Source organism: Moschus berezovskii, chromosome 22, assembly GCF_049115385.1.
Source record: "Moschus berezovskii isolate FMDL1 chromosome 22, NW_MosBer_1.0, whole genome shotgun sequence".
Lineage (NCBI taxonomy): Eukaryota > Metazoa > Chordata > Mammalia > Artiodactyla > Moschidae > Moschus > Moschus berezovskii.
In genome coordinates, this window is record NC_142481.1 from 736,165 (window position 1) to 760,152 (window position 23,988).

At 40.9% G+C, this 23,988-nt stretch overlaps 1 long non-coding RNA gene across 1 annotated transcript; it reads left to right on the top strand.

Annotated features, from left to right (window-relative positions):
- Positions 1 to 3,504: 3,504 nt before the first annotated feature.
- Positions 3,505 to 23,926, top strand: LOC148774241 (uncharacterized). Its single transcript, XR_016035871.1, has 3 exons — positions 3,505 to 3,786; positions 17,612 to 17,702; positions 23,869 to 23,926. It is a non-coding gene; the product is annotated as an uncharacterized LOC148774241 (long non-coding RNA).
- Positions 23,927 to 23,988: the final 62 nt, after the last annotated feature.

A 23,988-nucleotide genomic window follows, 5' to 3' on the forward strand; every position in this document is an offset into this window, starting at 1 on the left:
CTCCCAGCAATCTTGATTCCAGCTTGTGCTTCTTCCAGGCCAGCGTTCCTCATGATGTTCCTCATAACTCTGCATATAAGTTAAATAATATACAAACAATATACAACCTGGACGTACTCCTTTCCCTATTTGGAACCAGTCTGTTGTTCCATGTCCAGTTCTAACTGTTGCTTCCTGACCTGCATGCAGGTTTCTCAAGAGGCAGGTCAGGTGGTCTGGTATTCCCATGACAATACTTGGTCATTGAAAAATAGTCTTACCTGTGGCAAAATGTGTAATTCTTCAGCTCTGTGATGTCTGCTTCACTTAAAATTGATTGAAAAAATTGTTTTGGTCTTTTAGTATTTAATCATGTAAAGTGCTTTTTAATGTGTGCAGATATGAAGCACATAATTACTTCAGTATCATTTCAATCCAGAATATTTAGGTAATATGGTTGTCATTAATGATAAATCTTGCTGAAATAAGTTACATTTATTGCCACTAATAAAATGTCATAGCAACAATACTTCCCAGAATGAGTTTTTCTTTTCAACATTCATTTATATTCCTATAGTAAATTAATACTGCATGGATTTCTTTTTCAAGATTTTAATTTGACTGTTCCCTATTATTTACAGACTTCAAAGTTTTTAGTACTTGTTCAGTGACTTTGAAATCTGTCCTAATTTAAGATCCTCAGGATTATCTCTTGTTCACTTATCACATTTTTCAAAAGCATAAATACTGTGTGAACTTTTTTATGCTTATAACAGTGCAGTGATCTGTGAGGAAAGTCATCCTCTCCTGTTTCCACAACTCTACACGGTATTTATAGTGAGAAACTTGTGTTTACTTAACTATATGCAAATTAACAAATCAATGTCAAAACTCATTATTGCAGAGACTGAATATGATCTTTGGTATAATTCATTCTTAAAAATAGTTTTATGATTCTATATCTTAATAGATGTAAAAGACATCAGAAAAAAATTAAGCAATTTCCTTCGTATCTTGGATCTGACCATTCTCAATACACTTTGACCTCAGCCTCAATACTTCATTATAGGAATGAGCACAGCTCATAGTGCTTCTGTCTCTCTATTCTCTGTTCTTTGCACTCTACCTACTCTCGTTGCCCCCTTTATCTTTTCCTGAATGCTGATATTGCATAATGACTTAAAGCATAAAGAAGAATCACATTTTGAAGATAATATCTTCAGAATAATTATTCTGGTCACATGCTCAGCTTAATTGTATCTCTTCTCAGACATCACTGCTAAAACTTCTCTAAGATTTTCACATTTTTAACCATCTACTGATACTTCCGCTGAGACATTTCAGACACAATCTCTGAATCACTACGTAGTCATTAATAGCTTTCTGTAATTTGAATTTTATAACTTTTTCTCAGGTAACAGCAGTCCCTCATGCAGAGCAGTCTCTGTAATCCAGGAGAAATGATAATGACTTCCCAGTGATGAGATCATAGTTTCAGTTACTCCATGCAGTTTGGGTTTCAGAACACCTTTTTCATACATGCTCCATCTGTGAATACCACACCTGTTAATCTTTATGAAATCTGCATGTCTTTCATTGTTCTGTTTTTGAGAAATAACTATCAGGCTATTCAAAAAGAAACTAAATGATAAAAATATTATATCCTTGCTAAATTGGACACAATATCTTACTATGCTGTTAGAAGTATTTTCTGAAGTGACTACAGAGATCCACCTTTGTACTCCTGCTGACCCACCTGGAGTGTTTTTTCTCTTCTTCCTGACCAAACATACAGAGACTGATCAAACTGATTCTAACACTTCATAGTGTATAGATTTAATTGCAACATGATAACGTTTATTTTTCATTATTAGTTTATTTTTATTGAAGTATAGTTGTTTTACACCTGGAACTAATCCAGGTATATAACATAGTGACTCAATATTTTTATAGATTATACTCCATTTAAATTTATTAAAAACAAGGCTTCCCTGGTGGTCTAGTGATTAAGAATCCTTCCTGCCAATGCAGGAGACGTGAGTTCGATCCCTGCTCTGGGAAGACTCCACATGCCATAGGGCAGCTAAGCCCTGTGCTGTAGAAGCTGTGCTCCGCAGTGAAGGAAGCCAGAGCAGTGAGAAGCTCTAGCACCACAACGAAGAGCAGCCCCTTCTCGCAGCACCTAGAGAAGGCCTAGCACAGCAGCGAAGACCCAGCACGGCCAGAAATAAACACATCTTTAAAAAGGTATTAAAAACAAAAGCTATATTTTTCTGAGCTGTACAACATACCCTTGTTCTTATCTTTTTATACATAGTGAAACTGAGCAGGACCCTGTGGAACCTTCCTGGGAGAGACATCCTCAGCCCTCGTGTCCCCTGACTCCCACCTGCCCCACTGGGTGTGCTGCACAGCTTGTGGGATCTTAGTTCCCTGACCAGGGATTGAACCTGGGCCCTGAGCAATGAGAGCATGGAGTCCTAACCCTTTGACCGCCAGGGAATTCCTGTCCTGACTCTTGTTTATGGAAAATTTTATCCTCCTCGGCTTTCCCGGAATTCCAAAAAGTAAAATCAGAGAAGTAAGAAGATGCAGAAACAAAGGAAGGCAGTCAAGTATGACAGAATAATATTTTAGCCATAAAACAAAGTGAAGGACCTTTATAGTTCCTCCTCAGGGGCTATGGATAAATATCCTGAGCCATATCCTTGACCTATTTTGCAGTTACTAAAACCCCCACCAGGTGGAAGAAGTTAACTGCATGCTGACAACCAGCATGTAGACTCCCAGACCAGTTGGAGTTAGAAAACTGATAATTAGGATTCTGAAAATATCACCATTATCTCATAATCAGCCAGAGAATTATGCTCAGGCTGATCACGCATCCTGCCACCCGCTTCCCCATACTGTCTTTAAAATCCCTGCTTTGAAAGTCATTGGGGACTTCAGGTGTTTTGAGCATGAGCTGCCTGTTCTTGCTAGTTCCTGCAGTAAACCCTGTACTTACCTTTCACCACAAGGGAATATCAATGGTTTGGCTTTTCTGTGCATCAGGTGACTGGCCCAAGTCTGGTTTGGTAACAGTAGTTTGTGTCTCTCAGGCCCGTAGCCCTATTTCGCCTCTCCCCCATGAAATGTTTATTAGCTTCGGCTACCAGCGGACACATTTTGTATCTGAAGGACGAGGAATGCTGTGTGTACTTGGCTCTGTGTCCTCTGAGAATGTAGCCTCAGGCAGCATGATGAAGTTCACAGAAACTGAACTAACACATCTCCAATCTTGGGTGAATGTCTTCAGATAATGCAACATCCTCCAGAAGTCCGGAGATCTACCCCTTTAAGAACAAACAAGAGGCTTCTAAGTCCTTGAACGAGTGAACTCCATTTCCCAGCGCCCCTCGGTCAGGGTGCAAAGGGGTGGGGTGAGTTACCCCAAGCGTGAGAACTACATTACCCAGAATGATCTGCTGAGAAGCCTTGCTGAGCCAATGAAGGCTCAGAACATAGGCGTTTCCGTGCGTGTCTCCTATCGAGGGGCGGGACTTCCGGCGTCCTCCTCCGGGCGGTCATTTTGGCTGCTCGGGTGTGTTCGTTCGGACAAGTTCCGGAGCCGTGAGCCGGGACCTACGGGACAGGACCGAGAAAGCGTCAGAGGAGTCCCGCTGCACAGAAACGAGTCTCAGGTTCGGCCGCAGCACCGCGCGAGATGATTCGCACCAGGGCCGGTTTAAGACCCGCCGGCCCGCCCCGGACCCACTCCGCCCAAAGGCCTGGTTGGCTGCGGCCGCTCGGAGGGACCCGCCTCAGGTAAGCGCTCTTCCTGGGTCCCTCCCCGCCCTCACCCCACCAGACACTAACGCCCGGAGTGCCCTCGTCCCTGCAGCCCAGCCCCCGGTGTCCGGGACGGTGAGGCGTTAGTACACGTACTCCTGTTTCTGACAGTGGTTGTGAATAAACTTAACATTTCAGTTTTCCAGTTTAATCTTACTATCTGGGGTGTGATTAGATGAGGGAGAGGGATACAGACAGAGGAACCGGGATGTACGAAGGCCTGGAGCTGCGACTGAGCTCTGGGGATTCGGGAAATCTGGACTCCGTTGTGCCCGGCGAGGAACAAAGTTTGAGGCGGAGTTACCCCTGGAATAGCAGGCTGAGGCCTTTGCATATATTCTCAGGATTCTAAGAGCTGTGGGAAAGTTCAAACCAAACTACGTTGGTTTTCAAAAGTCTTTCAAAAGCTGTTTAACAGCCTTTGGATGAGCAGACCGAAGGAGGAGGGTGAAGACTTTGATGCACCAGGAGGTTGGATCTTTGTTCAAGCACGCAGAGCTAGTAAAGTGAGACTGAGGCACAGAAGTTAGGCGTTCAGCCGCTCATGGCGGCCTGAACCCCGTGAAACCTGACATTATATTCATCTGTAGCCTGTGTCTTAAAACATGACTGCAAAACGTTTGTGGGACCTGTATAGGTATGTGTAGTGTGTCCCAGACTGTTACTGTTCCCTTCCCCAATCCACTCTGTATTGGTGCCCCGGGATTCTTTTTATACATCGTTTATTTATGGCTGTGCTGGGTCTTCCTTGCTGCGCAGGCATTTCTCTAGCTGCCTTGAGTGGAGCTACTCTTTGTTGGGGTGTATGGGCTTTTTCATTGTGATTTCTCTTGAGGCGCATGGGTTCAGTAGCTGTGGTGCATTATCTTAGTTACTCTTGCAGCTTGTGAATCTTCCCAGATGGGGGATCGAACCTGTGTCCACTGCTTTGGCAGGCAGATTCTTATCCACTGCATCACCAGGGAAGTTCCTGCCGTGGGATTCTTTAAGGACCTAAGGCTAGGGTCCTGAGTCTACCAAAGATTATATAGAGGTGTTTCTATTTCTGGCACCTCATTTAAATGGATGTGGAAATGTTATCCAAGTACCAGGATGTGAAAGTGCTTAGAGGTAGAGCTGAGGCGGAATCATTAAGATCTCCTTTCCATTAGGTGGGAAGAAGGAGCTAGAGAACAGAATTAAGGACTGGAACGGCTGCCTAAGAAATTGGGTATCTGTTCTGGAGGTGATAGGAAGTTTGGATCAGAAGAGGGTAATGACCTTGCCTAGCTCCATTCATAGGAGAAGGAAATGGCAACCCACTCCAGTGTTCTTGTCTGGAGAATCCCAGGGATGGGGGAGCCTGGTGGGCTGCCATCTGTGGGGTTGCACAGAGTCGCACACGAGTTAGCAACTTAGCTGAAGCAACTAAGCAATTGCTGAAGCAACTTGGCAGCAGAAGCTCCATTCATTCATTTATTTTGGGGGGGGGGGAGTGCTTTGGCTTCTTGTGGCAGAGCATGGGCTCTGGGGCGAGTGGGCTTCAGTAGTTGTGGTACATGGGCTCAATAGCTGTGCCTCTGGGCTTAGTTGCTCTGCAGCATGTGGAATCCTCCTGAATCGGGGATCGAATCCGTGACTCCTGCATTGACAGGTGGACTCTTTGACACAGCCTCCAGGGAAGCCCTTACCTAGCTCTTAACAGCCTCCATATGGACAGTGGAGCACAGATTGTGAGACTAAGGGAAGAGAAAGGAAAATCAGTGTGGAGGCTCCTACAGTAGTCCACTTGAGGGTTTATGGAACAGAGTGGTAGCTTAGAAGTGGCTGGATTCTGGATATGTTTTAATTATGAGTTAACTGGATTTTCCAATAGGGAGGGAAAGTGTCTTTTTCTGCATGGGTAGTTATAACAAAGAACCATAAACTAGATGACTTATAAACACCAGGAGTCTTTTTTCTAGAGGCTGGAAGTCCAAGGTTGGGGTACCTGCATGGTCAGGTTCTGTGTCTGCTGAGGGCCTGCTTCCTAGTTCGTAGAAGTCATGTTCAGTGTCCTTATGTGATGATAATCAGAGAGGAGCAAGCTCTCCTGACTTTTATAAGAGTGACAATCTCTCCCTTGTGGGGCCTACCTTCATGGTCACATCTAATTTCCTCCCAAAGGTTCTTGCTCCTAATACCATAAAATTGGGAGGTTCTGTGTCACTGAGCCTAGGTGGGCTTGTTTTTTTTTTACGTTTGTGTGATTGATTTACATTAGTTTCAGTTGTACAATATAAGAATTAGATATTTATATACGTTACAAAATGACAAGAAACATTCCATTACTGTGTGTTACCATACAGAGTTACTACAGTATTACTGACTGTATTCTCTACACTGTACTCAGGGGTCCCCAACCTGTGGGCTGCGGACTGCTACCTCTTGTCAGATCTGCAGCATCATTAGATTAGAAATAAAGTGCACAATAAATGTAGTGCGCATGAATCAGCCCGAAACCATCCTCCCCTGGTCTGTGAAAAATTGTCTTCCATGAAACCAGTCCCTGGTGCCAAAAGGTGGGCCAGTGCTTACATCCTTGACTGGAAGTTTGTTTTGCAGTTACCATGAGGCTTTGTTTGTTTGTTTGCGTGTGATCTTTGTTGTGTCATGCGGGCTTGTTTGATGTGGCATGAAGAGTCTAGTTGTGGTGCGTGGCTCCGGAGCATGCAGGCTTCAATAGTTGCTGCTCGCAGGCTAAGTTGCCCTGCAGCATGTGGGATCCTAGTTTCCCACCAAGGGATCGAACCCAAGTGCCTTACACTGCCAGGCAGATTCTTAACCACTGGACTGCCAGGGAAGTCCCTACCATGAGGTTTTTATATATGTATATATACATACATATAACATAAAAAAGTATATTTTATGTTTTAAGTTGCTGGTTTCTTCATGTCAAATGAGTTTCCAATACCCTACATTTGTACCCTCCACTTCTCATAATTGCTCGTTTTGATATCATATTTGTGTGTGGGTGATTTCCTACCTTTACTGTATGTGAGCTTTTACCAGTGAGCTTTCCCATCTGTAATTTTCTTGTTTCTAGTTGTGGCCTTTTCCTTCTAGAGAAGTTCTTTTGGCATATGTGCTAAAGCTGGTTTGATGGTGCTGAATTCTCTTAGCTTTTGCTTGTCTGTAAAATTTTTGACGTCTTTGTCGAATCTGAACGAGAGCCTTGCTGAGTAGAGTATTCTTGGTTGGAGGTTTTTAGCTTTTCTGCCTTGCAGAGTTTCTGCTGGAAAATCAGCTGATAACCTTATGGGAATTCCCTTGTGTATACTTACTGCTTTTCCCTTGTTGCTTTTTTTTGTTCTGGGCACACCAAGCAGCTCTCGGGTCTTAGTTCCCTGACTACAGATTAAACCCGGGTCACAGCTGAGAAAGCACTGAGTCCTAACCACTGGACTGCCAGGGAATTCCCAAGTTCTGTATATTTTAGCAATGTATTTATGTTTATATATGCTGTCAAAATATGCAGAATTGTACATTAGAAAGAGTACATTTTACAGTATATACTATAGAAAATTAAGATAAATGCCAGAGACTTTTATTATTTTAAATAGGGTTGTCATGAAAGGACTCTAATAAAAAGACATTAGGACTGGTGGCCTAGTGGTTAAGAATCCATCTTCCAACACAGGGGATGCAGCTTTGATCCTTGGTAAGGGAACTAAGATTCCGCATGCCCCAGGACAAGTATGCCCACGTGCCACAACCAGAGAGGCCTGAGCGCTGCAACGAACAGCCCACATACCTCAACTAAGATCTGATGCAGCCAAATAAATAAATATTAAAAAAAATAATAAGACGTTAGATCAAGTGGTCAAGTGGCTAAGCTTCCGAGCTCCCGATGCCAGGGGCCTAGTCAGGGAACTGTCAGGCAGATTACCTCACTAGTGTTGATCAGGAAATACCAGGTTGACTGATTTAAGATTTGGTTTCTGGGGAAGGCTGAAACTGAGAAACTGAACTTAAGTAGTGTTGGTTTGGTGAGTACAGCTCAGTTCAAGTGACTCCATTTTGAGCCAGTTGTCTCCTTTTTTTTTTTTTTAACAATTCTTTAAATTTTTATTTTAGATTGAGGTATAATTGATTAAAAATGTTGTTTTACTGTCAGGGGTACAGCAGAGTGACTCAGTTATACATATATATGTATCCATTCTTTCTGAGATTCTTATCTCCTATACGTTATTACAGAATATTGAGTAGAGCTCTTGTGCTATACAGTAGGTCCTTGTTGGTTATCCGTTTTATTTTGTGTGTGCGTGCGCACACTCAGTTGTGTCTGACTCTTTGTGACCCTATGGACTGTAGCCCACCAGGCTCCTCTGTCCATGGAATTTTCCAGGCAAGAATACTGAAGTGGGGTGCCATTCCGTTCTCCATTTATTTATAGTAGTGGATATGTTAATCCCCAAACTCCTGATTTATCTACCCACCATCTTTCCCCTTTGATAACCGTAATCCTTTTCAAAGTCTAAATCTGTTTCTATTTTGTAAATAAGTTTCTTTATAAAGATTTGTATCATCTTTTTAAGATTCTGCATGTTAAGTGATATGATATTTGTCTTAGTATGATAATCTGTATTATTTTATTCTCTTTTATGGTTAATTTTCTATTATATATATGTCTGTGTCTGTGTGCAGCGTGTATGTGTGTGTATGTGCTACGTCTTTTTTATCCATTCCTCTGTCGATGGATATTTAAGTTGCTTCTATGCTTGGCAGTTGTAAATAGTGCTGCAGTAAACATTGGGGTGCATGGGTGCATGTATTTTTCTTGCTTGCTTTCTCTTCCTTCCTCTCTCCCCAGCTTGCAGGATTTAAGTTCCCTCCAGGAATTGAACCGGGCCCAGAGCAGTAAAGCCCAGAATCCTAACCGCTAGGCCCCTTAAGGAACTTTCTTAAGTAGCATGTATCTTTTCAAATTAGTTTTTTCCTGTTAATATGTCCAGGAGTGGGTTTTTTAAACAACTTTAAGGAGAATACGTTTTGTGAAACAGAAGGAGTTTTCCCAAATTTGCAGTCTTTAAATTTGACATCCACAACGTTAGGGCTCTTGGAGGTATTTCATTTTTCTTGAACACAAACTGCAGTTCAATTTTAGATGGATGCAATATCATCTCCATGGTGTATCATAGCAGTTTGCAGCAGATGTTGTAATTCTTATTTGTAACTGAAACTGTTCTTATACCACAACCACCAATTAGGGGAGTGGAATTGGATCCTACCCCAGTGACTGTAGGCACAGTTTGATGCGCTCGTCACTCACTACCTGTAGTATATGCAGGCTTAGAGAGAAAGTTTTCAGAATCACTGGCTAGGGTCTCAGGTTCTCTGCTCTTTAGAGGTGTGAAGTCCTGGGTCAGTCATCACTGCTCTAAGATGTCACTGTTCCCATTGGCTAAAAAGATTCCACGTGGAGATTTCCTTTTTAGCCTTACCACCTTCACTTAGTCGAGGAACATTCAGAAAATCTAGGACATCTTTTTCTGAACTGTCTTAGTAATTATAAATATTTCAGTACTTTGAGGTAAGAGAGCTCAGATCCGTCATTTAAACCTTCCAAAACCCTGTTCACCTGAACTCCTGTGCACATGTTGTCCCTGGACCAGCAGCTTTTCCATTTCCTGTTACTTTCCTCTCCAGATTGCAGTTCTTGGCTCAATCTCTTTATTAAACTTTCAGCAGGGCCAGCAAATCTTAATTGTTACTTCATTAAGTTCCCCAGTATGACTCCCTTCTCTGTTGATATTCAGCTCCTGCCACCCACAGAAAGAGCAGAGCTCACCATGTGGAAACAGTTTCTGCTTCCTAACCTAAAACAAATCAGTTTAACTCAAATGCCAGCTAAGGGCCATGCCCCCATGTCTTAATTTGTCTGCGGACTGGTTCTTGATCAAATCTCATGACCGGTGGTGACCTATTACTGCGCTCTCTTTCAGTCTCTTTAAAAACTAACTTTATAAACACTAATTCCTTCTAAAAATAGTTTTTCCTCTTTTAGTGATCCAGTGCATTTCTTGTTGTACTGTCTCTGTCATCTTTTACAACTGAACTTTTGTTTTACTTATTTTTAATATTTAATTTATTTTTCTGTGTCTGGTCTTAATTTTGGCATGAAAACTCTCAGTTCCAACATGTGGGATCCAGTTTCCAGCTCAGGATTGATCCTGGACTCCCTGCATTGGGAGAGTGTAGTGTTAGCCACTGGACCACCAGGAAAGCCCTAGAACTGAACTCTTAACGAGCATTGTTTTTTTTTCTCTCTCCTGATTACGTCCACAATATAGCGCTACTTTTTCAAGTTTCATGTATTAGCCTCACAGCTCCATCGTCACTAACAAAGTCCTAAATCCAATGGTAACTTGAAGATTTTGTTTAAATTTCCTCTCAGAAGCTTTTGCCACAGTTGACGTTTTTATTCTTTTCTTTATTGTTGACTATGCTGGGTCTTCATTGCTGGGGGCTTTCTCTAGTTGTGGTTCACGGACTTCTTGATGCAGTGGCTTCTCTTGTTGTGGTGCACAGGCTTAGTCATTCCATGGCTTGTGCGATCTTCCCAGACCAGGGGTCAAGCCAGTGTCCCCTCCACTGCAAGATGGATTCTTAACCACTGGACCACCAGGGAAGTCCCATGCATATTGTTTTTTTTTGTAAGTAATAATGCTTTATTGAGGGGCTAGTCACATGACATGGAAATACCATGACATGTATTTGGGAATCATGGTTTACTCCAGATACATGCCCAGGAGTGGATTGCTGGATCATATTGTAAGGAACCTCCATACTGTTTCCCAAAGTGGCTGTACCAATCTTATCAGGTTGGCCAAAAAGTTCATTGGGGTTTCACTGTAAGATCTTATGGAAAACCCAGACAAAGTTTTTGGCTAGCAGTACATTCCCACCAACAGTGCAGTCTAAGTTTGATGACCTGATAGTAATACAAGGGAAAACTTGGTGAGAACTATGAAATAATCTACATAGTTGGGTCTTCTCTTCGCTACTTTGCACCTCTACCAGCACAACTGACTATATTTCTGTCTTACCTCTCCTGAGGTTGAAGGGATTTAGTATTTTTAACTTTGCTAAGGAAAACCGATAAACAGTATAATAATATTGGGGCTTCCCAGGTAGCTCAGTGGGTTAAGAATCTGCCTGCAGTGTAGGAGACACAGGAGATACGGGTTCGATCCATGGGTCGGGAAAATCCCCCGGAGGAGAGAATGGCAACCCACTCCAGTATTCTTGCCTGGAGAATCCCATGGACAGAGGAGCCTGCCCAGCTATAGTCCATAGGGTCACAAAGAGTCGGACAAGACTGAAGTAGTTAACTGAGCACAGTATGATAATATTAGGAGAGTCCAATGTACTGGTATCTGAACATGACAGGTTTTGAGATATGATATACTTCAGAATAAAAGGGTAGCATATAGCAAATGGAAAACAAGCTCAACATGTTTGATTATTAATATAAAAATTTTGTAAGTAACATTACAGAATCTTAAAAAATCCTGGAAAAGTGGACACAGTAATAGGAAAAAAGAAAAGCCCACAAGAAGTCGTCATATAGCTACAAATGAACTGATTCACAGCCAAAATCATTTCGTTTTTTATAATCCTGTTCTATTTTCCTCAGCAATTGCTTAACTTAAGGCAAACTCTGAAAGCCATATCACTACATCTATAAAAGTTCAAATAAGGGAATTCCCTGGTGGGCCAGTGGTTAGGACTCCATGATTTCACTGCTGAGGGTGTGGGTTCAGCCCCTGGTTAGGGAGCTAAGATCCTACAAGTCATGAGGTATGGCCAAAGAGAAAAAAAAAAAAAAACACAAACGTGTCTGTAATAGGCTAGGACTTTTTTTCATTTGTTTAATTGTAGTGTTTTTATCATATGTAATTATAAACAGTTTCTCCGTATTATGCAGTACCAAATAGTGTTCAAATTATCCTGGGTATTTTATTTTTAATGTTTATGTTATTTATTTAGTTGCAGCATGCAGGCTGTTCATCACAGACTTTTCTTTAGTTATGGTGCAAAGGTTCAGCAGATGCAGCACTTGAGCTTACTTCCCTTGTGGCATTTGGGTTCTTAGTTTCCTAAAACCTAGGTTCCCTGTTTGGGGAGGCAGTCTTTTTCTTTTTTTTTCAAGAAGGCATATTTTTAACTACTGGACCGCCAGGAAATCTCTAGATTTTTTTTTTTCTCAATATTTATTTATTTGGCTTCACTGGGTCTTGTGGCATGTGGGATCTACTTCCTTGACTAGGGATTGAACCTGAGGCTCAAGCACCGAGTCTTGGCCACTCAACCACCCGGGAAGTTCTGCCAATGATGATTCTTGCCTGTACCATCAATATAGGTGATGGTTCTACTCTCCCTTTTCCTTTATTAGGTGGAATGTGTTTTTTACAAACAGAGTTATGGGAGAAGAAGTTCAGATAGAAAAAGATGCAAAAATATCTTGTTTTTTATTTCTCCTTTCCCAGTGTGATGATTTGATCCTTTGCTTTTCTCCAAAATGAGGTTTTGGGAGATTTTTTCATAGTAGTAGTAATAGTAAATGTAAAGGATTTTTCCAGATTTTTACTTTGTAGATACAGTTGACCCTTAAACTGCAGGGGTTATGGGTGCCAACCCCCTACACAATCACAAATTTGCATATAACTTTTGAGTCCCCCAAACGTAATTACTAATAGTCTACTGTTGACAGCGTATATGTTCTGTTTTGTATGTATTTTATATTTACAGGTAGAGAACAGAAAATGCTCTTGAGAAAATTATAAGGAAAAGAAAATACATTTACAGTATTGTACCATATTTATGCATAGCCACCAGGCACATGAAAAGATGCTCAACGTTGTTAATTAGAGAAATGCAGATCAAAACCACAGTGATATCACTTCACAGCTGTCAGATGGCTGTCATAAAAAATACCACAAGTAACAAGGATGTGAAAAAAGAGAGAGGGCCCTCCTACACTGTTAGCAGGAATGTAAATTGGTGCAGCCACTGTGAATAGGAATTTGGAGGTTCCTTAAAAGAAATAAAACTAGGACTATCACAGGATTCAGCATTTCCACCCCTGGGTATTTATTTAAAAAAAAAACAAAAAACTCACTGATTTGGAAAGATGTATGCACCCCAATGTTCATAGCGACATTATTTACAATAGCCAAGAAAGATATGTTTTATTGTCATTATGATCAGTTTTATCTCATTAACATTTTTATTTATGACTGCATTGGCTAACAGAGATGTGTTCCTTCATGTGATCATTTATTCAGAAAACATTTTATCCTGACATCCTATTTAAGTAGTTACTTTGCTTATGTTGTGGTTGCTAGTTTCTGTTGGGGACCATTCCGGTTCAAGAATGGGAACTGTTTATAAAGACATGGCAATTCTTACCATTGAAAATGTCTGAATTGCCCTTTTTTGTAGCAGGTATTATGACTAAAGGGCTTATTCTGTTTTCATCATTTCATTTTCTTTTTTAAACTTATTTGTAATGGAGAATAATTGCTTTACAATATTGTGTTCATTTCTGCCATACATCAACGTGGACCAGCCAGTTTCAGTCTGACTTTTTAAATTTTTTCATTTCTCAAAAAATGTTCCTGTATGGTACCAATCCTTCTTCCACTGTTTTTGTTTGCTCTAGTTTCAGTGCCCATATCATACAAGGCTCCTTATTATAAAAGAAGTGAAAAGCAGTTTTGAATAATCAGAACCCTTCCGCTGGATTGTCTAAGGTCATTTTGTTTTCTGGCACTGGTGCATTGACATCATCTTCCTCATCTAGCATGGGTTCGGAAGTACTCATCTCCATCAAGTTGTCTTCTGTTCATTTCTCTGGTATGGTGTCAGTTAGCTCTTGAATTTCTCCAAGATCCATATCTTGAAACCCTTCACCTTCCCACCTGCCCCCCTCCCCCGTCCGCCATACATATAGTCTCTTTCATGATTTTCTTGACTGCCTTTGTTTTAAATCCTATGAAGTCATCTGGACACATTTTTCTTCAGTAGGAATTTATTGTTTCAGACTTTATGGCTTTCACAGCTTTTTCTATAACAAGAGCGTCTTAAAGTAGTATAATCCTTCCTGAGTTCTCTGGTGATTTCTTGATCGGAATCCTCATCCATGCATAACACTGATAATCTTTCCATAGAGTGCTGAATGTAATGGGCCTTACAAGAACTGTAAACGGTAGTCCCTTACTTGCAAGATACTGATTTCAGAGACAAAGCAGCAATGGAACCAATTCAGAAAAATGATTCTTCTTGTCTAGGCCTTCTTGTATAACCAAAGACTGGTGGTTATCTTTTACCAAGGGTTAACAGCTTTGTAATTAGGGGAGTCCTGATTATCAACCAGACTGCATTTGCACAACATGGTCAGAGGCTTTGGCATAGTCAATAAAGCAGAGGTAGATGTTTTCCTGGAACTCTTGTTTTTTCTATGATCCAACAGATGTTGGCAATTTGATCTCTGGTTCCTCTCAGTTCAGTTCAGTTCAGTTGCTCAGTTGTGTCCGACTCTTTGCAACCCCATGAATCACAGCACACCAGGTCTCCCTGTCTGTCACCAACTCCTGGAGTTCACTCAAACTCATGTCCATCGAGTTGGTGATGCCATCCAGCCATCTCATTCTCTGTCGTCCTCTTCTCCTCCTGCCCCCAATCCCTCCCAGCATCAGTCTTTTCCAGTGAGTCAACTCTTCGCATGAGGTGGCCAAAGTATTGGAGTTTCAGCTTTAGCATCAGTCCTTCTACCTTTTCTAAATCTAGCTTGAACATGTGAATTCATCTCACGTATCGTCGAAGCCTGGCTTGGAGAATTTTGAGCATTACTTTGCTAGTGTGTGAGCTGAGTGCAATTGTGCAGTAGTTTGAGCATTCTTTGGCATTAACTTTCTTTGGGATTGGAATGAAAACTGACCTTTTTCAGTCCTGTGGCCACTGCTGAATTTTCTAAATTTGCTGGCATATTGAGTACAGCACTTGCACAATATCATCTTTTAGGATTTGAAATAGCTCAACTGGAATTCCATCAACTCCACTAGCTTTGTTTGTACTGGTGCTGCCTAAGGCCCACTTGACTTCGCATTCCAGGATGTCAGGTTCTAGGTGAGTGATCACACCATCGTGATTATCTGGGTCGTGAAGATCTTTTTTGTACAGTTCCTCTGTGTTTTCTTACCACCTCTTCTTAATATCTTCTGCTTCTGTTAGGTCCATACCATTTCTGTCCTTTATCGAGCCCATCTTTGCATGAAATGATACCAGAAACCTTGGTATCTCTGGTTTTCTTGAAGAGATCTCTGGTCTTTCCCATTCTGTTTTTTTCCTCTTTTGCTTTGCATTGATCGCTGAGGAAGGCTTTCTTATCTCTCCCTGCTATTCTTTGGAACTCTGCATTCAGTTGGGTATATCTTTCCTTTCCTCCTTTGCCTTCTTTTGCTTCTATTCTTTTCTCAGCTATTTGTAAGGTCTCATCAGACAACCATTTTGCCTTTTTGCATTTCTTTTTCTTGGAGATGGTCTTGATCACTGCCTCCTGTACAATGTCATGAACTTCCGTCCATAGTTCTTCATGTACTCCGTCTATCAGATCTAATCCCTTGAATCTATTTGTCACTTCCATTGTATAATTGTAAGGGATTTGATTTAGGTCATACCTGAATGGTCTAGTGGTTTTCCCTACTTTCTTCAATTTAAGTCTGAATTTGGCAATAAGGAGTTCATGATCTGAACCAAAGTCAGCTCCCGGTCTTGTTTTTGCTGACTATATAGAGCTTCTCCATCTTTGCCTGCAAAGAACATAATCAATATGATTTTGGTATTGACCATCTGGTGATGTCTGTGTGTAGAATCTTCTCTTGTGTTGTTGGAAGACAGTGTTTGCAATTACCAGTGTGTTCTCTTGGCAAAACTCTGTTAGCCTTTGCCCTGGTTCATTTTGTACTCCAAGGCCAAACTTGCCTGTTACTCCATGTATCTCTTGACTTCCTACTTTTGCATTCCAGTCCCCTATAATGAAAATGACATCATTTTTTGGTGGATGGTAGAATTAGTCTATCCTTTTCTGCCTTAAATACTGGTGCTCACTTCTCCTCTTTACTAATAAATGTTCTTTGTGGTATTGTTATATGATATTCTTAAATATATAGTAAGAATGTACATATTCTTACTGTTGGTATTCTGAATATGATATTCTTACTTGTAAGAGTAGCTAAGAATATGTATTTGATAGTCTTAAGATATCTATCTTAAGATATTCTGAATATAGTAGTCTTACTTTTTTGGAATGTAAGATTATGATCTGAGGGCTCAACAGTAGAGAAAATTTATTGATCATGTCCACAACTACCTAATGCGCATTATGAGGATGCAGCATGATTTATTTAGTCTCTCAGTGATAGATACCAGGTTGATTATTCTTTGTTACTATAAAACAGTCTATACTAAATAGTTTTGTTATTATAAAAGATTGCTCTTATTATTAAATTAAAATGATTTGTTAAGTGATCTGTATCTCATGCCTTTGTTGGTTTTCTGTGAGCTGTAGTTTCTGGGAAGTGAGCAGCTTTTATTCCTGTAACTCTTGTAATCCAGTCATTCGTGTGCCTCCTTCATGAGGATTCAGTACGGCTGTGGTGCTGTTATCCTTCTGATAGGAACTCTAACTCGGTGTAAAGCCCCGAAGGTCTGTTACTTATTTTTATTTTATATTGTACTATATTTTATTTATAGTGTTGTGTTTGTTTCAGGTGTATAGCAAAGTGATACAGTCATATATATATATATATATATATATGTGAATTAACAAAAGCAGTTCCCGTCTTTTGATGGGGTGCTTATGGTTGATAACATAAATGGCATTATTTTGAGAGAGGGATAACTTAGGTATGGCATTGGGTTTTTTTTTCTTTTTGCAGCTTGAGGCAGTTGTAAAATAACTTAATGTAGCTTTTTACAACTGTGTATTCTATAGTATTTTTTCATTTGGTGAAATTTTAACTGTTAATGTTTTTGGCATTGTGCTTTGTACCATTTATTAAATAAAAATAAAAAAAATAAAATGATTTGTTATGTGACCAAGTTAATTTTCTGATATTAGAATTACCCACTATCTTTCTTTGTCACCGGATTCCTCTGATTCAAATAAAATCAGTTTCTGACATACTTTCTAAATTGATGGAGTAGTTTCTATTAACTTTAATTTGGCTATTATCTCCACTCAGACTGGGTTGGGATCCTTGGAAATTCCTCACTCTTTATAACTTTGTGATTCCAATTTGGGCATGAGATGAGACCTCTTTGGATCACTTGGTCTTTGCTAACAAGTTGGTCCTTTCTCTAAAGGGATCATCTGGTGGCAGCTTTTGGATTGAATGAAGCTGGATGTAAACGTGTCTTCTGTTTACACAGAAAGAATATGGGACTTTATCCCAGCATGACTTGCCTCCTGAGTAGTTTCTAGGCTATTAAGGTTTGTATGTACACCTCTTTGGGATCAAAGTCTTAGCACCATCCACTGAGTACTCTGACTTCTGCTGTTTCCTAGACTGGATCCTAAAACTCCTGGTATAGATTGACATTTCTGTTAGCGTGTGAGGAGCAGAAACAGAAATATGGGGTGTGGGTATGTATGCATATCTTCCTGGGATTTTCCAGATAGACTGAAAGGAAGTATTGTCAGTGTCTGTGATATTAATGTAGTGTGTTTGGACCTTGTTATCTGGGCTAATGCCTCTATTTTCTTTGTTCTTTACAGGTACAAGTAGTAAGTCCAGTGCATTTTCAGCAGTAGACTTTCTTCTGGATCTGTCTGTGAAGTCAGAGCCACATGTACCATCCTGATTCTGGTAAGCATGTTTGGCTTTTTTTTTACTTACTTCTATCTTTGTCCTTTGGATGACTCTGGTTGTAAACCCAGGCCACTGGCCAATGAAAACCTTTCTTGTGTCTATGTTTCTCAACATTTTGTCATTTTGTGCTGATTATCTGTGACAGCTGTGTCTATGTTCTGCTTTGTCTGCTTGGTAGGGAGAACATCTTTTTCCAAAGATGTGGGCTCAGAAAGTTCCCGCTAGGATATTCAATCATGTATTTAATAAACTTTCCTTTTATGTTTATAATCTTGTGGACTATTCCAGTTAATCTGTTGGGAATTTTATATTCACTATTGAATAACAGTTGAAGTGACTCAGTAGTTGTAGGCTACAAAAGAATCTGTTGCAGGAAGGGAGACCCCTTCCATGGCCTAAGAGTGGACTCTTGTCTAACACTCAGAAATGAATTGTCTGAGGAGACACATGTGCAGGAGACTTTGTTGGGAAGGGGCGCCCTGGTGAGAGCAGGAGGGAAAGGAAACCCAGGGGGACTGCTCTGCCACGTGGCTCACAGTCTCAGGTGTTCTGGTGATGGGGTTAGCTTCTGGTGTGGCTCCAGCCAGTCATCTCACCTGCCCCATAGCCTGACTCAGGGGCCTTCCTGGTGACGGGAGCATCTCTTAGCTGAGGTGGGTTCCAGTGAGAAGGTCTTTGGAGGGTTGGTCATCTCCTCCCTCTTTGGTTTGCCCTTCCCTGAGTCTCCCGGTTAGTTTTCGGGTTGGTTTTGTCCTGCAGTACATGTTCTTTTTTGAGACTTCCTCTTGTGAGACAACTCAGTCAAGCGGGCCTGGCCAAGGTGGGTGGTTTTGGTCAACAGTTCCCTAGCAAAAACTGTTGTGTTAATAATTGTTCAGAGATGTTGCTCTGAAGTTACATAACATACGACTTTTTCAGATTTGGGGAGATTGATGGTTGAGATCCAATGCCACTTTGAATTTTTTTTAATAACCCCAGTTTTCTAATCATTAAGGAAAGAGCCCTGAATCTACTGCATCATCTTTTTTTTGGTAATTGGAGGGTGATCGCTTTACAGTGTCGTGATGGTTTCTACTGTACAACAGAGTGAATCAGCCATACGAATACATACATCCCTCCCACCCCACCCCGCCAAGTCATCATGGAGCACCAAGCTGAGCTCTCTGTGGTCTGCCACAGGTTCCCACCAGCTCTCTGTTTTACACACGTAGTGTATTTATGTCAAATGTAATCTCCCAATTCATCCCGTCTCTTCCCTTCCCCTCCCTCATGTCCATTCGTCCATTCCCTGTGTCTGCATCTCTTATTTGTGCCCTGGCAGTAGGTTCACCTGTACCATTTTTCTAGATTCCACATACTTATGATAATTGTCTTTCTCTTTCTGACTTCACTCAGTATGACAGACTGTAGGTCTCCCTACATCTCTACAGATGACCCAGTTTTGTTCCTTTTTATGGCTGAGTAAATACTCCATTCTGTGCGTATACACATAACACTTTTATCCATTCATCTGTTGATGGACATCTGTAGGTTGTTTCCATTTCCTGGATATTGTAAATAGTGCTTCAGTGAACATTATCTCACACACACACATATATATATATATGTATGTATTTGAATTAAGGTTTTTTTCAGAGTATATGCCCAGGATTGCTGGATCATAATGGTAGTTCTATTTTTAGTTTTTCAAGGAACCTCCATACTGTTCTCCATAGTGACTATATCAGTTTATACTCCCACTAACAGTGCAGGAGGGTTCCCTTTTCTTCACATTCTCTCCAACACTTACTGTTTGAGGATTTCTTGATGAAGGCCTTTGTCATTGTAGTTTTGATTTTCATTTCACTAATAATTAGTGATGTGGAGCATTTTTTCATGTACCTCTTGGCCATCTGTATGTCTTCTTTTAAAAAGTGTCTTAGTTCTTCTGCTCATTTGTTTGACTTTTGATATTGAGCTGCATGAGCTGTTTTTATAATGTTTGTTTTAACTTTTTATTTCTTCATGTGGGGTCCTAGTTGCAGCACATGGGATCTTCATTGCATCATGCTGGATCTTTTGATGTGGCACACATGTCTAGTTGTGGCACATGGACTTAGTGGTTGTGGCACTGGGCTTAGTTGCTCTGCAGCATGTGGGGTCTTAGTTCCCTGACTGAGGATTGAACCCACATCCCCTCCATTGCAAGGCAGATTCTTAACGACTGGACCATTAGGGAAGTCCCTATTTGTATATTTTGGAGACTAGTCCTTTGCTGCTTTGTTTGCAAGTATTTTCTCCCATTCTGAGGGATATCTTATTTTGTTTGTGGTTTCCTTTACTGTGCAAAAGCTTGTAAATTTAATTAGGTCCCATTTATTTATTTTTGTTTTTATTTTCATTACTGTGTGAGGTGCTTCATAAAAGGTCTTGCTGTGATTTATGTCAAAGAGTGTTTTCCCTAAGTTTTCCTCTAAGAGTCGTTTCAGTTCAGTCGCTCAGTCATGTCCGACTCTTTGCGACCCCATGAATCACAGCCAGGCCTCCCTGTCCATCACCAACTCCCAGAGTTCACTCAAACTCTTGTCCATCGAGTCGGTGATGCCATCCAGCCATCTCATTCTCTGCCATCCCCTTCTCCTTCCACCCCCAATTCTTCCCGGCATCAGAGTCTCTTCCAGTGAGTCAACTCGTCGCATGAGGTGGCCAAAGTATTGGAGTTTCAGCTTTAGCATCAGTCCTTCCAGTGAACACCCAGGACTAATCTCCTCTAGAATGGACTGGTTGGATCTCCTTGCAGTCCAAGGGACTCTCAGGAGTCTTTCCAACACCACAGTTCAAAAGCATCAATTCTTCGGTGATCAGCTTTCTTCACAGTCCAACTCTCACATCCATACATGACCACAGGAAAAACCATAGCCTTGACTAGACGGACCTTTGTTGGCAAAGTAATGTCTCTGCTTTTTAATATGCTGTCTAGGTTGGTCATAACTTTCCTTCCAAGGAGTAAGCGTCTTTTAATTTCATGGCTGCAGTCAGCATCCGCAGTGATTTTGGAGCCCAAAAAAATAAAGTCTGACACTGTTTCCACTGTTTTTCCATCTATTTCCCATGAAGTGATGGGACCAGATGCCATGATCTTAGTTTTCTGAATGTTGAACTTTAAGCCAACTTTTTCACTCTCCTCTTTCACTTTCATCAAGAGGCTTTTGAGTTCCTTTTCACTTTCTGCCATAAGGGTGGTGTCATTTGCGTGTCTGAGGTTATTGATATTTCTCCCCGCACTCTTGATTCCAGCTTGTGCTTCTTCCAGCCCAGCGTTCCTCATGATGTACTCTGCATATAAGTTAAATAAGCAAGGTGACAATATACAGCCTTGACGCACTCCTTTTCCTATTTGGAACCAGTCGGTTGTTCCATGTACAGTTCTGACTGTTTGCTTTCCATACAAATTGTAAATTTTTTTATTCTAATTTTGTGAAAAATGCTGGTGGTCATGTGATAGGGGTTGCATTGAAACTGTGGATTGCTCTGTGTACTCTAGTTGTTTTCACAATATTGACTCTTCCCATCCAAGAACTTGATATATCTCTCCATCTCTTTGTGTCATCTTTGATTTCTTTCATCGGTATTTTATAGATTTCTGAGTACAGGTCTTTTACCTCCTTAGGTATGTTTATTCTTATTCTTTTTCTTCTTATGGTAAATGAGGTTATTTCCATAATTTCTCTTTCTGCTCTTTTGTTGTTAGTGCATAGGAATGCAACAGCTTTCTGTGCAGTAACTTTGTATCTTGCAACTTTAAGATTCATTGATTAGCTCTAGTAGTTTTCTGGTTTTATCTGTTGGATTTTCTGTGTCTAGTACATCATTTACAAACAGTGACACTTTTAGTTCCTTTTTTCCAATTAGTATTTCTTTTATTTTTTGTTTTTTGAGTGCTGTGTCTGCTGCTGCTGCTGCTAAGTTGCTTCAGTCGTGTCCAACTCTGTGCGACCCCATAGGCTTCAGCCCACCAGGCTCCCCCGTCTCTGGGATTCTCCAGGCAAGAACAATGGAGTGGGTTGCCATTTCCTTCTCCAATGCATGAAGTGAAGGACTTTCAAATCTGGTGAGAGTAGACATCATTACCTTGTTCCTACTCTTAGCAGAAGTGTTTTCAGCTTTTCACCATTGAAAATGAGGTTTGCTGTGGGTTTGCTTTATACAGCCTTTGTTATGTTGAGGTAGATTCCTTCTGTGCCCATTTCCTGTAAAGGTTGTTTTTTTTTTAAACCATGACTGGGTGTTGAATTTTGTTAGAATCTTCTTCTGCATCTGCTGAGATGATCATCTGATTTTTAATATATTAATATAGTGTATACATTGATTGATTTGTGTATATTCTTCAGTTGCATCCCAGTTTTTCCTTGCATCCCTGGGATAAATCCCACTCGGTCAAGGTATATGATTCTTTTAATGTGTTGTTGGATTCTGTTTGCTAGTATTTTGTTGAAGATTTTTCCTTTTATGTTCATCAATGATATTGGTCTATAATTTTTTATATGTATATTCTTGTCTGGTTTTGGTATCAGAGTGATGCCTTTCATAGGACAAGTTTGGGGTATTTCCCTCTCTGCAATTTTTGTTAAGAGTTTGATAGAACTTACCTGTGAAGCCACCTGATCCTGGACTTTGTTTGTTGGAAGATTTTTATATACCTTTTAATAACCCACTCCAGTACTCTTGCCTGGAGAATCCCATGGACATAGGAGCCTGGTAGGCTACAGTCCATGGGGCCGCAAAGAGTCGGACACGACTGAGCGACTTAAGCTAAGTTCTTTTGAATTACATGTGGTTTGATCTGTTCATATTCTCTAGTTCTTTCTGGTTCAATCTTGGAAAGATATACTTTTCGAAGAATTTGTCCATTTCTTCATGCTGTCCATTTTACCCTCATAGAGTTGCTGGTAGTAGTTTTTATGATCCTTTGTATTCCTACAGTGTCAGTTTTGATTTCTCGTTTTTCATATCAAATTTTATTGAACTGAGTCCTCTCCCCCCACCCCTCTTTTTTTTTGGTAAATCTGGCTAAAGGTTTATCTTCTCAGAAAATCAACTTTTAGTTTTATTGATCTTTGCTGTTGTTTTCTTCATTACTATTTCACATATTTCTGCCTTGGTCTTTATGATTTGTTTTTTTAATTTTTAAAAATTTTTGGCTGTACTGGGTCTTTGTTGCTGCACAAACTTTTTCTCTAGTTGTGGCAAGCAGGGGCTTCGCTCTAATTGCAGTGCGTGGGCTTCTCATTGCTGTGGTTTCTTCTGTTGTGGAGCATGAGCTCTAGGCATGCAGGCTTCAGTAGTTGCAACACTTGGGCTCAGTAGTTCTGGCTTGCAGGCTCCTGAGCATACAGGCTCAGCAGTTGTGGAACATGGGCTTTGTTGCTCTGCAGCATGTGGGGTTTTCCCATGTCTCTTGAATTGGCAGGCAGATTCTTTACCACTGAGTCACCTGGGAAGCCCCTATGATTTCTTTGTTTATACTAACTTGAGGGGGATTGTTCTTTCTCTAGTTGCTTTAGGTGTCAGGATCAACTGTTGTGAGATATTTCTTCTTGTTTCTTGAAGTGAGGTTGAATCACTGAGACAGCATTACCACTCATTAAAAAGGCAGACAGGACTTCTTCCCTGGTGACACAGTGGGTAAGAATCCACCTGCCAGTGCACGGGATGTGAGTTCAGTCTCTGCTTCAGGAAAATCCCACATGCTGTTGGAGCCACTAACCCAATGCACAACAATAAGAGAAGCCACTGCCATGAGAAACCCATGCAGAGCAACTAGAGAGTAGTCCCCACTCTCTGCAACCAGGGAAAGCCCACACACAGCAACAAAGACCTGACACAAGTAAAAGTAAAATTTTAATTAAAATAAATAAATTCAGTAAGTAGCTGAAATACTGTTGTTTAGTCACTAAATCGTGTCTGACTCGTTTGTGACCTCATAGACTAGCCCACCAAGCTCCTCTGTCCGTGGGATTTCCCAGGCAAGAAAGAAAGCCATTTCCTTCTCCAGAGGATCTTCCCAGCCTAGGGATCGATCTCACATCTTCTGTATCTCCTGCACTACGGGCAGGGTCTGTACATGTAGGCAGAGGAGTTTTAATTCACTGCTTTAATTCACTGTTTTATTTATTTAATTCAGTGTTTTATTCACTGCTGTGAGAACCACAGTGCCCAGAGGACCCCAAGCCAGCAAAGGCACATCAGCGTGGAACCAATGAAGGTCCAGGAGAGGGTCATATCTGTGTGTACCGTCGTGTTG